This window comes from Vicugna pacos, chromosome 1 (genome assembly GCF_048564905.1).
Source record: "Vicugna pacos chromosome 1, VicPac4, whole genome shotgun sequence".
Classification (NCBI taxonomy): domain Eukaryota; kingdom Metazoa; phylum Chordata; class Mammalia; order Artiodactyla; family Camelidae; genus Vicugna; species Vicugna pacos.
Genome location: NC_132987.1, coordinates 101,936,322 through 101,949,607, shown reverse-complemented (window position 1 = coordinate 101,949,607; position 13,286 = coordinate 101,936,322). Strand labels below are relative to the sequence as shown.

The following is a 13,286-nucleotide window of genomic DNA, read 5'->3' as shown; positions in this document are numbered from 1 at the left end:
TTCACTTGCTTCTTGTATCCCAAATAAGGATAGGGAGCATGGAACCTGGTTTCACATAAAAGGAAAAGCAGGCAGGACCCCTGCACTCTCCTCCCTCGTGCCCTTAGACATTAGAGGAAAGGTAGCTCCAGTATTTGTTGTGTCCTCCTTAGGTCATGTACTTAACTGTGGCAGGGCATACGTAAAGAAGACCTTACCTTTATTTTACAGATGAAGAGACTGAGGTTCAGAGTGGTTAAATATCTCAAAAATTACACTCCAGCACTGGCTTAGTTTGCTCTAATTTCTCTATTCCTGTAAACATGAAGGAGTATTATTTCTTGTATAGACTTTGCCCACTCCTTTACCTGCAACCCACCGAAACAAAATAAATATGCCTTGGAAAATCCCGCCAAATGTAATTTGGACTTGACATTTCTATTAATATGTTTAGTTTTACCAGATGAAAAGTAAATACATTACTCTCTTCTTTCCTTCCTCTCTTCCATCTCTCCTCTCCTCTTCTCTCTCTCTTTTTAACTTTTTATATCAAAGATATAAATGTGTAAAGCATAAAGAGTTGAATAGTTGTGAAAACCAGCAATCCGCTGTTTCTTCTTTGCCCTTTGTCTTCCCCCAAGAAGAAACTATATTCACCCATTTTAACCTCTAAATTTTGTGTTTACATTTTTAGCTCTAAATAGCATGTAATGTGCTTTTTTGCCTACTTCTTGATTTTTCCGTTGTATGCATCATCTATCTGTCAGTTTCTTATTGTGAAAGACGAGGATTTAGTTCTTCTTCCCCCAGTTCCCACCGTACCTGTGTGCCCTTTCCATGAACTCATCTTTCCACACAGCCATACTGGAATTTTGTCTGGATTAGTATTCAGTGTTCAGTGTTTAAATTACTATAAGGAATATTCACAGGTTTACCAGGTAGTAAATTATGATTTCCTTTTCTTTCTTTCTTTTTTTTAATTGAAGTATAGTCAGTTGCCAGTGTGTCAATTTCTGGTGTACAGCGAAATGTTTCAGTCATACCTATACACACATATATATTCGTTTAAAAAAATGTAGATGGCTTCATGAATTTGCACGTCATCTTGTGCAGGGACCGTGCTAATCTTTGTATCGTTCCAGTTTAGTGTATGTGCTGCCCAAGTGAGCACCGATTACCTTTTCTTTCTTTTGTCTATACCACTAGGTTGGTGTGTGTGGGTGTGGTGTAATATACAATGTTCACTCTCACTGTCAGCATGCCCCAGTTTGGAAACCGTTCAACACTGTATTTGCTAATTATCTGAGTATTCTAGACATTACATTGTACCTGAGGAAATTTCCTGTAGAGCCTCTGGATCAACAGGGGTTGGTGCTGATTGTCATCTGTGCCTGTGCACAGCTGTCATCCTGGGGTCTCTATTTATATCATCTAGTGGACTCCAGCCAGCCCTTTCCTTGCATTCTCTGTCATCTTCTTGATTCATTCCTTCCTATTCATAGGCCTGGGAGCTTTCTACTTTATACACTTCCATAAGTTTTGAATTTTTTAGTACAATGATCTATATGTGGAAGAAACAATTGAACCAACAACACTGACTCTTAATAAAATTCCAACATATTAGCTTCCTTTTTGAACTACTACCTTCTCCCCACCCCCGCCTGCTCCTGTCCACTGGGGCTTGGCGCAGATGAAGAGACTCCTGAGAGTTAATTGCCTGGAGGGCTGCACAAAGTCAAGTTTTCTTTGTTGGGAATACAGCCCAGAGCAGCTAGGAGAGATTATTGCAGACACCACACCAGCAATGAGGTCATTTTCTCTCTCCCTGTATCCTTTGAAGAGGGCGTGTAGTCCACTGAGCCCAGAGAGTGCTGGAGTGGAAACCCAGTCATCCCTACCAGGGCTGGGCCGTGTCCTGTAGACCTGCAGTGAATATCTGGTTAAGATTAAGGGGCTGGCTTTGTACCCTTGGAAGCCACTTCTCAAAAAAAATAAGGTGCCAGTATTCCAATTAGGTCCTTAGAGATATTTGGGGGCAGATTCAATTTCCTCAAGCCATAATCTAATGATTATAGTAAAACTACTGTGGCCCAGAATCTATCTTTTTAAATTGTATTTTAATTTTTATGAAAATAATCATGTGCATAGTTCAAATTGTCAAATAGCTTATTTTGATGGAGAAAACAGTCGTTACCTGCTCCAACTTTCCCATCTCATGAAAACTGCACCTTGGAGGCAATACCACATTCTACATTTTGGTTATTTCTCCTTTTAAAAAAACACACTTTTACTTTTCTTTCTTGGTTTTCTATTTTAGATGTTATCGAATTATTATTATTTTTTTTTACTGTAGAACATTAGAATTTCCTAGCTTTTATGTCATTCTACCTTCTTGAACACACTCTTCCATTCCTCCCTATTCCCGGTATATTTAAGCCACAGTTCTGGGTTAAGTCAACATCCAACATTACCTCCGTTATGACTGTGTAGCTGTTTTCAGAGGCGGTTGTCTATGGGCTTTTTCTCCAGGGGTCTTGTGCATTTCTGTGCATCTTATGAGCAGAGGCACTGACAACTTGTGTTCCCGATCACCATTTCAAGGATGTACGTGTAGTGAACAGCCTTGGAAGACAGCACTAGTGTCTCCCTCCAGGGCAGAGGGCAGGCTTGATCACTGTCCAGTATGATAATGTCTTTCAACCATGTTTGCTTTCAGTCCATTATAAAAGACTAGGGTCCCCCAAACTCAGTGTTTCTCAGCTGTGATACAAACCCTCTGTCTGTGCAGCATCCCCCCGGCCACTCTTTTTCACCACCGGGGAAACTGAAGGGCAAGGGGGCCAGAGTGACCAGGCAGCTGTTCTGTGAGTAGTCGGATCCTCTGCCTCTGATCCAAGAGTCTCGCATCTATTGCTGGCATCCGTGAAGCTGGCAGGCTCATATGCTGGCTTGTGAGTAGGGTAAAGTCTCTGATTCTTTCCGGTTCTTTACTCTACCTTCATTGTCCTTCTCTTAACTTTTAGAAATTTCTCGGGCTTAATACTTGCTTTTGTTTTTGTCTTTTCTTTGCTGAGTTTGAAAACCCTGATGAGATTCACTGAGAAATCACATCCTGATTTTCATGATATTCCTGTCAATGATACATGACCTGGTCCTGAGACACACCGTGAGTGTCACCCTATGGAATGTGACACTTACATTCTTTAAAAACTGATAAGGACAGCAGAGACTGAGAAGTAGTGTTTTGCGTTGAAAGGCTCCAAAGAGACATAAGAACTAAAGTCAATACATATTCCTTGGCGTAACCCTGAGCCAGAAAGAAGAAAGAGAGTTTTGGACAGTTGGTGAAATTTGGATGGGTGAGTGTCCTTGTTTTTGGGAAATATACACTAGATTATTTAGGGGTGATGAGACATCATGTCTGAAGCTTTCTTTTAAAAGGTGAATGATAATGGGTATATTACCTCCTCCTACACACACGCGTGCACACACACACGCACACACACATTTGGAGAGAGACAGAGAGAGAGCTGGCAATCATGAATATTCAGTAAAATGTTAACATTTGGGACATCTGCATAAAAGAAACACAGGAGGTCTTTGATCTGATCTGGGAATTTTAATGTATGTTATTTCAAAGTAGATTAAAGAGTGGGGACACAAATGTTGATTGGAAGCTCTACTTTCATGTCTAGTGTATCAAGAGTCAGGTCTCATTGTGGAGCATCAAGCTGGCTGTCTGTTGGGGGGCTCCTGGCTGTCCATACTTACGGGGCTAGACAGTTTCCCCTGAGGACTTCTGCACTCTCTTGCATGGTGTAGTGTCAGCCAGACAGTCAGCTTTCTGAGTGCCTAGTAGGAAGGGGACCAGAGATCTCACTTCAGGATGTACACTCATTGAACGTCTCAGTAGTGATCTGATCTACTGTCTTCTGTGTTATGTAGCCACGTGCCTGCCTGGACAGAGGGAGGGAACAAAAATGCCTGTTCACGCTTTACTCAGACTTTTCACAAAAGCTACTGTTTTAAGCCCTACTTGCTAACCCAACACCTTCAGAAGCCCCTGGCTCCTCCAGTGTTGGAAATGTTCTGGATTTCTGTGGCAGGACTCAGCTTGCTTTGTGTTGGCTGTTTTCTTCTTCAGGTACTTAGCAGAGCAAAGAAAGCAGAAACCTAAGTCATTTTCCATGAGGTTATCAGCTTCTCAGCTTCCACTATTTAGTGGACAAGAATCATCTGCTATCACTACGTCTCCTGTTCTCTCTGTTTTTGTGGGATTATCCCTTTAAAAAAAGTAATTTTTGTTACTTTAGTGGAGTTTCAGGAAAGTATAAAAAGAAAAAAAATTTGTTTTGTTTTTCTGTCTGCTGCAGTTAACAGGAAGACCTTTTATTACCTGAGCTTTTTTAAAAGTGAAGACTAACTTCCTAAGAGTGAGGAAATAGATGTACTGTGTCATCATTTGGCAGAGATGCCAGGTCAGCACTGAAATACCATTATATATTACGAAAGGAGAATATATATATTTTTTAAAATAAAAAGGAAGGGACCATTTCTTGGATACTGATTTTTTTTTCAAACTGAACTTTAAAAAAAAATTTTTTTTTCATTTGTCGATCACTTTTCCTTCATATCCAGCTGATGTTTGGCTAAAATGGGCAGATGAAAAATATTCTGCCCTTAGAATATTTTTACATTCCACAAGCATTTACAAGATGAAACTTCCATTTTATTTCAATACCTTGAATGGCAACAGCCTCCTCATTTTTCTTTTATAATTTCCCTGGAGGATGAACAATAGGGAAACTGTTGACATTTCTAGAAGGCTTTTTTAAACATATGTTTAACCTTGATTTCATCTCTGAGTAAGAGGTCATTAAGCTATGGTTCCCAAATTGTGCACTGAGTCCACAGGGGCTACATTGAACTCACTGGGGCTAGATGAGATATTTAAACGTTTTGAGGGAAACACAGCAACATCTGTTGGTCGTTATCTGACCGACTAGCTCAAGGTAGCTTACTTTCAACTTTAGATTCCGGTACACTGCTTTTGTAGAAGACATCTCTTTGTGAGGATGGGTGTTCAGTGGTTGCTTTGATAAAAAGAAGATAGCATATGGTAATGAAGTGGAACAAGAAATGACGGTGATGGGTTCTAATCTGATTCTGAAGTTTGAGTGTATAGTGCTCGTATTAGTCAAGGTTCCTCAGAGAAACAGAACTGAGGATATATGTCTATATGTACCTATTGAGTTATTATGAGGGATTGGCTCACATGATTGTGAAGCTGAGAAGTCCCATGGTTTGCCTGTCTTTAAGGGGGAGGCGCAGGAAAGCCAGTGGTGCAGTTCCAGTCCAGCCTGCAAGGCTTGTGAACCAGAGAGTTAATGGTGTAAGTCCCAGTCTGAGTGCGAAGGTCCAAGAACTAGGAGCACTGACGTCTGAAGGCAGAAGAGGGATGTCCTAGCTCAGGAAGAGGGCAAATTTGCCCTTTGGCCACCTTTTTGTTCCATTAAGTCCCTCAACAGATTGTATGCCACCTGCCTTGGAGAAGCTGATGTTCTTTACTCAGTCTACCTATTCAAACGCTTATCTTTTCCAGAAACACTCTCACAGACACACCCAGAAAAAATTGCGCCAGCTCTCTGGGCATCCCTTAGCCCAGCTGACACATAAAATTGACCATTACGGTGTCCAACAGGTGCATGTACCTCACTGGTTAGCATAGTGGTTTAAAAATGTGTCCAAAATTATTTGATATCCTTTCTTCTAAGAGATGGAGACTAACACCTCTCCTTTTGAGTATGGGCTGGACTGAGCAGCCAGCTTCTAAGAGGGAGAATACAGCAGAAGTAACGGTATATGGTTTCCAAGTCTGTGTCATAAAAGGCATTGCAACCTCCTCCTTGTTTGTTCCCTCAGATGGCTCACTCTTGGGGAAGTCATCTGCCATGTGTGAAGACACTCGAGCAGCCCTGTGGGGGTGCCCGTGTGATGAGGAACTGAGCCTGTTTTCCAACAGCCGATCAGGAGCTGAGCCCTCCTGCCAATTGCCATGTGAATGAGCCATCTTGGAAATTAATCCTCCAGCCCCAGTCAAGCCTCCACGTGGCTGCAGCCCCAGCTGACATCCTGATTGCAAACTCAGGAGACATCTTGGGCCACCGCCATCTAGCCAAGCCTCTCCTGGATCCCTGACCCGTGGAAATGATTAGATAATAAGTAACTGTTGTTTAAGCTACTAAACAACAGTTGGGGGTAACTTGTTGGGCAGCAATAGATGACTAATAGAGTATGTGTGAAATCATAAAATAAAATACTTTTTTCTATTTGTTTATGTGTGTATACTTTCAAACAGCCATTAAGTTGTTGGAAACTTAAGTATTTCCTAAGTTGTTAAACCTAACTACTCAATAAGTGAACTTTGGGTATTTTTTCTTTGGCCTATGATGAAAAAGTTACTGAGAAACTAAATGTGCCAGGCACTGTCAAAAATTTTAAAGCTCATCATTAAGTTACAGATAGTTGGTAACACTTTTTCCTTTTAATTTATTTAGGCAGATACATAATTTTAACTTATTTTTGGAGTGGAGAAGTTTATTACTTTAGATACTGAATTTTTTTTTCTTGTTATGTCACTGGAGCTATGAAAATGGAAAAAAAATTACATGTAGAATTCACTTTCATCTAGGGAAGTGATCATTTGAGAGTAAATTGGCTAATCTTCAATAAACATGAATGAAATTATTGGCATATAGAGATCAAGTATATAGGGGCTAATATAAAAGTGGGGAATAAATTAACTCGTACATGCAATGAAGAGTGGAGATACCAGCTTATGGGTATAGCCACATGAGCCTTCAATACAGCAGTCTGTTCACTGGAAATAAGAAGAGATGAAGCACCCCCTAGTGGCAATTGTTGATATAATTTGGTGGCAGAAAAGATTGTAACAAATTCCTTCCTATACCATGGGACAGTGTTTGAATGATACTTAACATGATTTTTAAGCTCACTGATACTATTAAATATTAAATCCTTGATTATGACTTTGTATTTGAATTTTTTTGAATGTAAGCAGGACACCTGTAATTTTTTTAGCCAGATTTAGCAGCATTGGTAGTTTTATTTTATACAGGACAAACAAAATCTTTTCCTGTTATTACATTAAAAAAAAAGAACAAGCCCGATAAAGTATAAAATTTTCTCAAATCAGATTGCATCATTACTATACAAGCAACTCACAAGCATGAGGTGCCCCTCACATTATGAATTAAATTGGTTGTAACGTAACATCTTCCAACTTTCTTGTCCATGAAGTAAACGAATACTAAAAACGGTAACTTTGTGCTAAACACTTAACTGTGTAGAAGGGATTGGGGAGAGGTGAGGAGGGATTCAGAAAAGTGAACAAGTGTGAGGTGGTTCTGTGGATGATGAAAAGTAGCAGGTGCTATGAGAATCCATGTGAGAAACCTCATTTGGGTCCAAGGGAACAGAGACGGTCTCCCGGAAAAAGAGGCATAAACAGATTGTGACCAGAGCTGACCTGGTAGGGCTGTTTTGCTACCTTGATTTACCCTAGCCTCACAAAATGCAGGTTTTCATAAACTTGCTTTGAACTGAGAATACACTGCTTTAACAAAAGCAACCATGCTTTGTGAATATGTTAATTACTCTAACGTTTGTACTTAACATGGGAATATCTATTGTGTTTGTCTCTGAGAACTGTGACTTTAACACCTCTCAGAACAATGAGTCATTTCTCACTAGGAAGACTTCCAGGTATTCATTTAATCTTGTCTTCATAATTGCCACCCATCTATTCTTTAAGGATGATTAATAATTTATGCCATGTGAACAGAGGAGGACTGATTTAATCCACAATGCAGTTAACAAAAAGCCCAGTTTTAAAAATGCAAAGTGACCTCAACTGATCTTTAATGTGAATTAAAAACAATTAGTTTGCACTTCTGTGTTTAAGTGTAGCTGGTAGACATACATGAACTTGGTGAAATTTTAGGAGTCAACAGCTTGTCATTTAGAATACTGATTTAGCTCTGCAGTAAATGTCTGTATCCCACAACAAACTGGAGCTGTATTGTACCCCTTTTCCTGATTCGAGAGGTATATTCACCTATCGAAAACACGGGAAGCTGCTAGAGTGAGAATGAACAACTCTAATGAGTATTATTTTTTTACCCAATTGATCAAAGAAAGCCTTAAAAGATACGATATTAGCTTCACTTAAACAATGACTACTCCAGTAGAAAACTAAGTGAATTAAAAACATGCAACAACTAATTTGGCGATTATCTACTTGTTCCTAGTTATTTCTTATAATCATGAGTCAGAATTCAAAATTCTTTAAAGTAAGTTTGGTTGCAAACGTAGCAAATGAGGAATAGCTTTGTTCAGGACGACCTGGACACTGTTAGATTATATCTAAAGGAAGTTTATTTTCTGTGTAAACTTCTGGTTGCAAGTGAAGAAATCCAACTCAGTCTCATGTAAACAAAAAGTGGATTTACAGGCCTGTGTGATTGGAGTGAGGAGGACCTGGCACCAGGCACAACTGGCTTGAAGTGGAAGCAAAATGGACATCCCCTTTCTTCCCACCTCTGCTCGCTCATGCCTTAGCTTCCTCTGTTGATGGACTGGCCTGGTTTGGTTGCAGGGTACGACCCTAGACCCCTGGGGAGACAGACCGAGGTCATTGCTACTCCCTGCACTGCCTGTAGATCAACAGGAGAGGCACCATCTGAGAACTTATCTGAAATGCAAACTCTCAGGTGCTCCCACATCGACTGAATCAGAATCCTCATATTAAAAGATCCCTAGCTGATGTGCACATTAAAGTTTGAGAGTGTCTGTGTCGGACCCCCGTGGCTTGGAAAAGGGGGTTTTATAATGGCTGGGCCTGGGTCTCACTGGCATTAAAAGGAACATAGGGGAACAGAGGGTGGTGGGCAGTCTTATCAGAATCACATGATTGGGGAGGAGAGAATGGAACCCAGATGTGCAGGAATGAACTGCAAAAAGCAGTGCACTATCACCACAACACCTGAGTGATGACTTTGGTCCGAAGAAAGGATTGGCTTAAGATCTGTCTTATTTTTGAGAAGATATTGAGAACAAACTGGGGACTTCCAAGGTCATTTCTAATGGAAAGAAGTGGGAAAGAAGAGAGAAACTGTGTATATATTTTCTACACATCTGGTACTATCAGGGCCTTCTTTACAAGATACACTTGTGTATTTGAGCGAAATCAGAACCAGTGTACCAAACTTTATAACTTTATCTGCTTGAGAAAATTATTTTATTTCTCTTTTTTCATATATAAACTTCTTTTATTGAGTTATAGTCATTTTACAATGTTGTGTCAAATTCCAGTGTAGAGCACAACTTTTCAGTTATACATGAACATACCTACATTCATTGTCACATTCTTTTTTGCTGTGAGCCACCACAAGATCCTGTATATATTTCCCTGTGCTACACAGTACAATCTTGTTTATCTGTTCTACATTTTGAAATCCCAGTCCCTTCCCACCCCCGTCTCCGGCAACCACAAGTTTGTATTCTATGTCTATGAGTCTGTTTCTGTTTTGTATTTTTGTTTTTGTTTTTGTTTTTTTTTAGGTTCAGCATATGAGTGATCTCGTATGGTATTTTTCTTTCTCTTTCTGGCTTACTTCACTTAGAATGACATTCTCCAGTAACATCCATGTTGCTGCAAATGGCATTATGTTGTCCGTTTTTATGGCTGAGTAGTATTCCACTGTATAAACATACCACTTCTTCTTTATCCAGTCATCTGTCGATGGACATTTAGGCTGTTTCCATGTCTTGGCTATTGTAAATAGTTCTGCTATGAACATTGGGGTGCAGGTGTCATTTTGAAGTAGGGTTCCTTCTGGATATATGCCCAGGAGCGGGATTACTGGGTCATAGGGTAAGTCTATTCCTAGTCTTTTGAAGATTCTCCATACTGTTTTCCATAGTGGCTGCACCAAACTGCATTCCCACCAGCAGTGTAGGAGGGTTCCCTTTCCTCCACAGCCTCTCCAGCATTTGTCATTTGTGGATTTTTGAATGATGGCCATTCTGACTGGTGTGAGGTGATACCTCATTGTAGTTTTGATTTGTATTTCTCTGATAATTAGTGATATTGAGCATTTTTTCATGTGCCTATTGATCATTTGTATTTCTTCCTTGGAGAATTGCTTGTTTAGGTCTTCTACCCATTTTTGGATTGGGTTGTTTGTTTTTGAGAAAATTATTTTATTTCTCTAATGGACTTTTGTTATCTTTGTTGGCTGCCTAGCCCATGTCCTCTCTTTCTTATGTTTGGAGAATTTCCTATTTTTATGGGCCTTGCTGGGAGGCACAGTCTACCTGCTGCTATCTGAGGGAAAAGCCACTCTCCTGCTTTCCCGTATTCCCTGCAGCTAGAACAATTAGATATTTCTACCCCAGACACTGAATCAAGAGCTGCTGACCCATAGAAACATGGAGGTTATAGAGAATTGTCTCTTTAGCCTTGATAGTGGTTGGAATAAAATTAAGTTCCCCAGGCTATGGTTCCCCAGTCACGGCAGCGCCAGCGATGTCTTTAACATGTAAATACAGGGCTGTAATTTCGCATGATGGTTCTTTCTGTCCAACTTTGAGCCTTGTATGCAACCTTCTTGGAAATTCAACAATTGCTGCTGAAATTGCCAGGATCACTGTCTCGCTGGTCCCCAGGACTGGCTCCGTGGGCTTGTGATCTGTGTGGTTGCACAGAGCGTTGCCCCAGAGTCGCCCCTGCGCTTGGCGTAATGCTCAGCTATCACAGTTTTGAAATCCCTAAGAATTTTAACAAGGAGACCTGCATTTTCATTTTGTACAGGGCCCCACAGATGGTGTAGCTGGTCCTGCTGCCCCTAACACTGCTGAATGCTGATATTACTTTTTCAAAAACGCAAGTTAGTGAGACCAGGATGCCTGAACGGGCTGAGAAGAAATCAGGAACAAAGGTGGCGCCACCTGTGTTTTTGGCAGCGGTGCTTTTCCATGTGCTACAGTTATTCGTGAATCCTTATTGTTTCTTCTACCACGCTGGGAATTTCTGAGAGTACAAACTGTGATCCTGCAGCATCTTAATCCTCTCAACCTTTATCTCTCTCTCTATCGGTCTACTTACAGTTGAGCAACACTTCTTAAATGATGTAATCTCATTTGGTCCTCATTGGAGCCCTGTGGGTGTTGATGTTGCTGTTTTATTATATATTTACCGTCGCTGACGCATTGTGGCTCAGGGAGGTCATCTATCCAAGTTCACTGCCTCCATTATAATGAAGTTAGGGTCAGAACACAGGGTGATGTGCATAATTCCTCTTCCCGTATGCTTTTTTCTTCCTAAGTATACTTCTGTAATCATCTCAGAATTGAGAACTTCCATCGCACAGATGAAGGTGTTTCAGAGATTTTGACAGACTGCTCGAAGTATAGACATAATAATGAACAGACTCAAAGTCTGATGTAAGCCTAACTCCATGGGATTTTCTATAGTGGTAGGAAAAAGAAAAAGAGAGAGAGAGAGAGAATTGAGGCACACGTACAACCAAACCATTGTAGTTTACATTCCCAGAGATTTTTGAAAATGGTGTATTTATACTAGCAAATTTTCTTAAGACAGGAGGGAGCTCTGGAAGATACCACCTGCTTCTTTTTATCTCTGCAGTTTTATTTATTTTGAAAATGTTTCTTCATGTGCATTCTGGCTGCCACAAAATCTCTACAAACATAGTTAAAATAGTTTCAGCTAGTCTGATAATACAAATGTTTTTGAAAACATAACCAGCAGGTACGCTCAGTATCTTGAGAGTTCATGGCAACAAAAATAATTAAGAGTAATATACACAAGTCAGGTTGCTGAAGGATTTACACAAATATTTGGTTATCTCATTAGCTCTAAGACAAATATTTCCAGCTAATGACCGAGAAAAATTTCTACTTGGAAAAACACTGATTTTTTTGGGATAAGAAAGTGAAATTTATGTTGGAAGGAAACACACTGATAAAATGTCAATTTTCTGAAATTAAATATAATTTGAAACTTGCTATGTAATGTTTATATAATATGACTCATAACTCATTTAACCTCTACAAGGATACAGAAAATTGAATAGTTTCAAAGTTCCTTCACAGAAGTGTTTTTTTTTCCCCGTTGTCCAGTGGTGACCTTCTCTAATCTCTTGAGATGAAATAATTTTGTATTGTTAAAAAATATGATCTCTTTTTAAAGAAATATGGTCACTTTTTAAGCGGATAATTTGTCTGTTGTTAGTTTGGAGCAACCTAGCAAAGACTTTGGGGTAATAAGCAAGACTTGCTCACAAATAAAAATCAACACCCTGTTTTATAGGAGGAGAGGAGTAATTGTTCTGCTTAGCTACAAAATCAGGACGTGAAAAACTGCCTCTGATCAGAGGGAATTTACTCCTCACTGGTTTCCCTTCTTCCTCATGGAGAAAGATTTTGGTTAGATGTGGAGTGAGTCAGAAGTCTGGTCTGTGTAAATTCAGGCTGAGGCCAGCATGGATTTAGAGAATCAGCTTTCTCTGTGACCTTCAGTTAAGATCTGTGACCTCTGCAGTCCCACAGGGCCTCACACTCAGAAGGGCCTGGTGCTTGAGCTTGATTCAATGCTGTGCTTTTGCTGTTTTGAAATTTTTAATCATTTTGGGACAAGGAATCCAGCTTTTCATTTTGCACTGGGCCCTCTCCCATGTAGCCACAAGCTGAGGCTGGTCCTTCCTCTGGTGCTGCTAAACCTGTTTAACAACCTCTAAGTGGAAACTGCAGACTGTCAACACCTCAAACCACTCCCCACTTTCTACTCTCAGTACAGGTTTTACTTCCTGCTTCATCAGATGGCAACCAGTGTCCGACATTTGTCTAAAAAGTTACCTGCATCCATCCCTCTTGTCCTTTTCCAGGTAAAAGGCAATCCTTCCATCTGAGCTGTGGAAGCCTCACCTTCTCCAGACCCTGCTCCATCAATTACTGCCCTCTTCTGACCCTTTAACCTTTCTCTTTTCATTGGTTCCTTCTAGACGTATGAACGCATGCTCTATATGCAGCCTGCCGGCTGAGCACAGGTGAAGTGGTTTAACCCCAGGCCACTTCCACAGTGTCCACCTGCCCGATGGAAGGCAGGTGGACACTGCCTTTTTTTTTTCTCCTGGCTCATAAAAATCCAATACTGTTAATCATTTTATTATTAAATGACAAGACAGACCACAGTTTTTCAGATCACT

The 13,286-nt window shown here is 40.3% G+C and overlaps 1 long non-coding RNA gene and 1 other non-coding gene across 2 annotated transcripts in view; one reads left to right on the top strand and one right to left on the bottom strand.

Moving 5' to 3' along the window:
• The window catches only part of LOC140699505 (uncharacterized), a 70,617-nt gene extending 64,306 nt beyond the window's left edge, over window positions 1-6,311 (top strand). Inside the window, exon 2 of the long non-coding RNA XR_012077725.1 lies at window positions 5,902-6,311. This is a non-coding gene — a long non-coding RNA (uncharacterized lncRNA). The remainder of the gene's footprint in view (window positions 1-5,901) is intronic.
• On the bottom strand, window positions 1,049-1,150 carry LOC116279210 (U6 spliceosomal RNA). Its single transcript, XR_004188593.1, has one exon. It is a non-coding gene; the product is annotated as a U6 spliceosomal RNA (small nuclear RNA).
• Window positions 6,312-13,286: the final 6,975 nt, after the last annotated feature.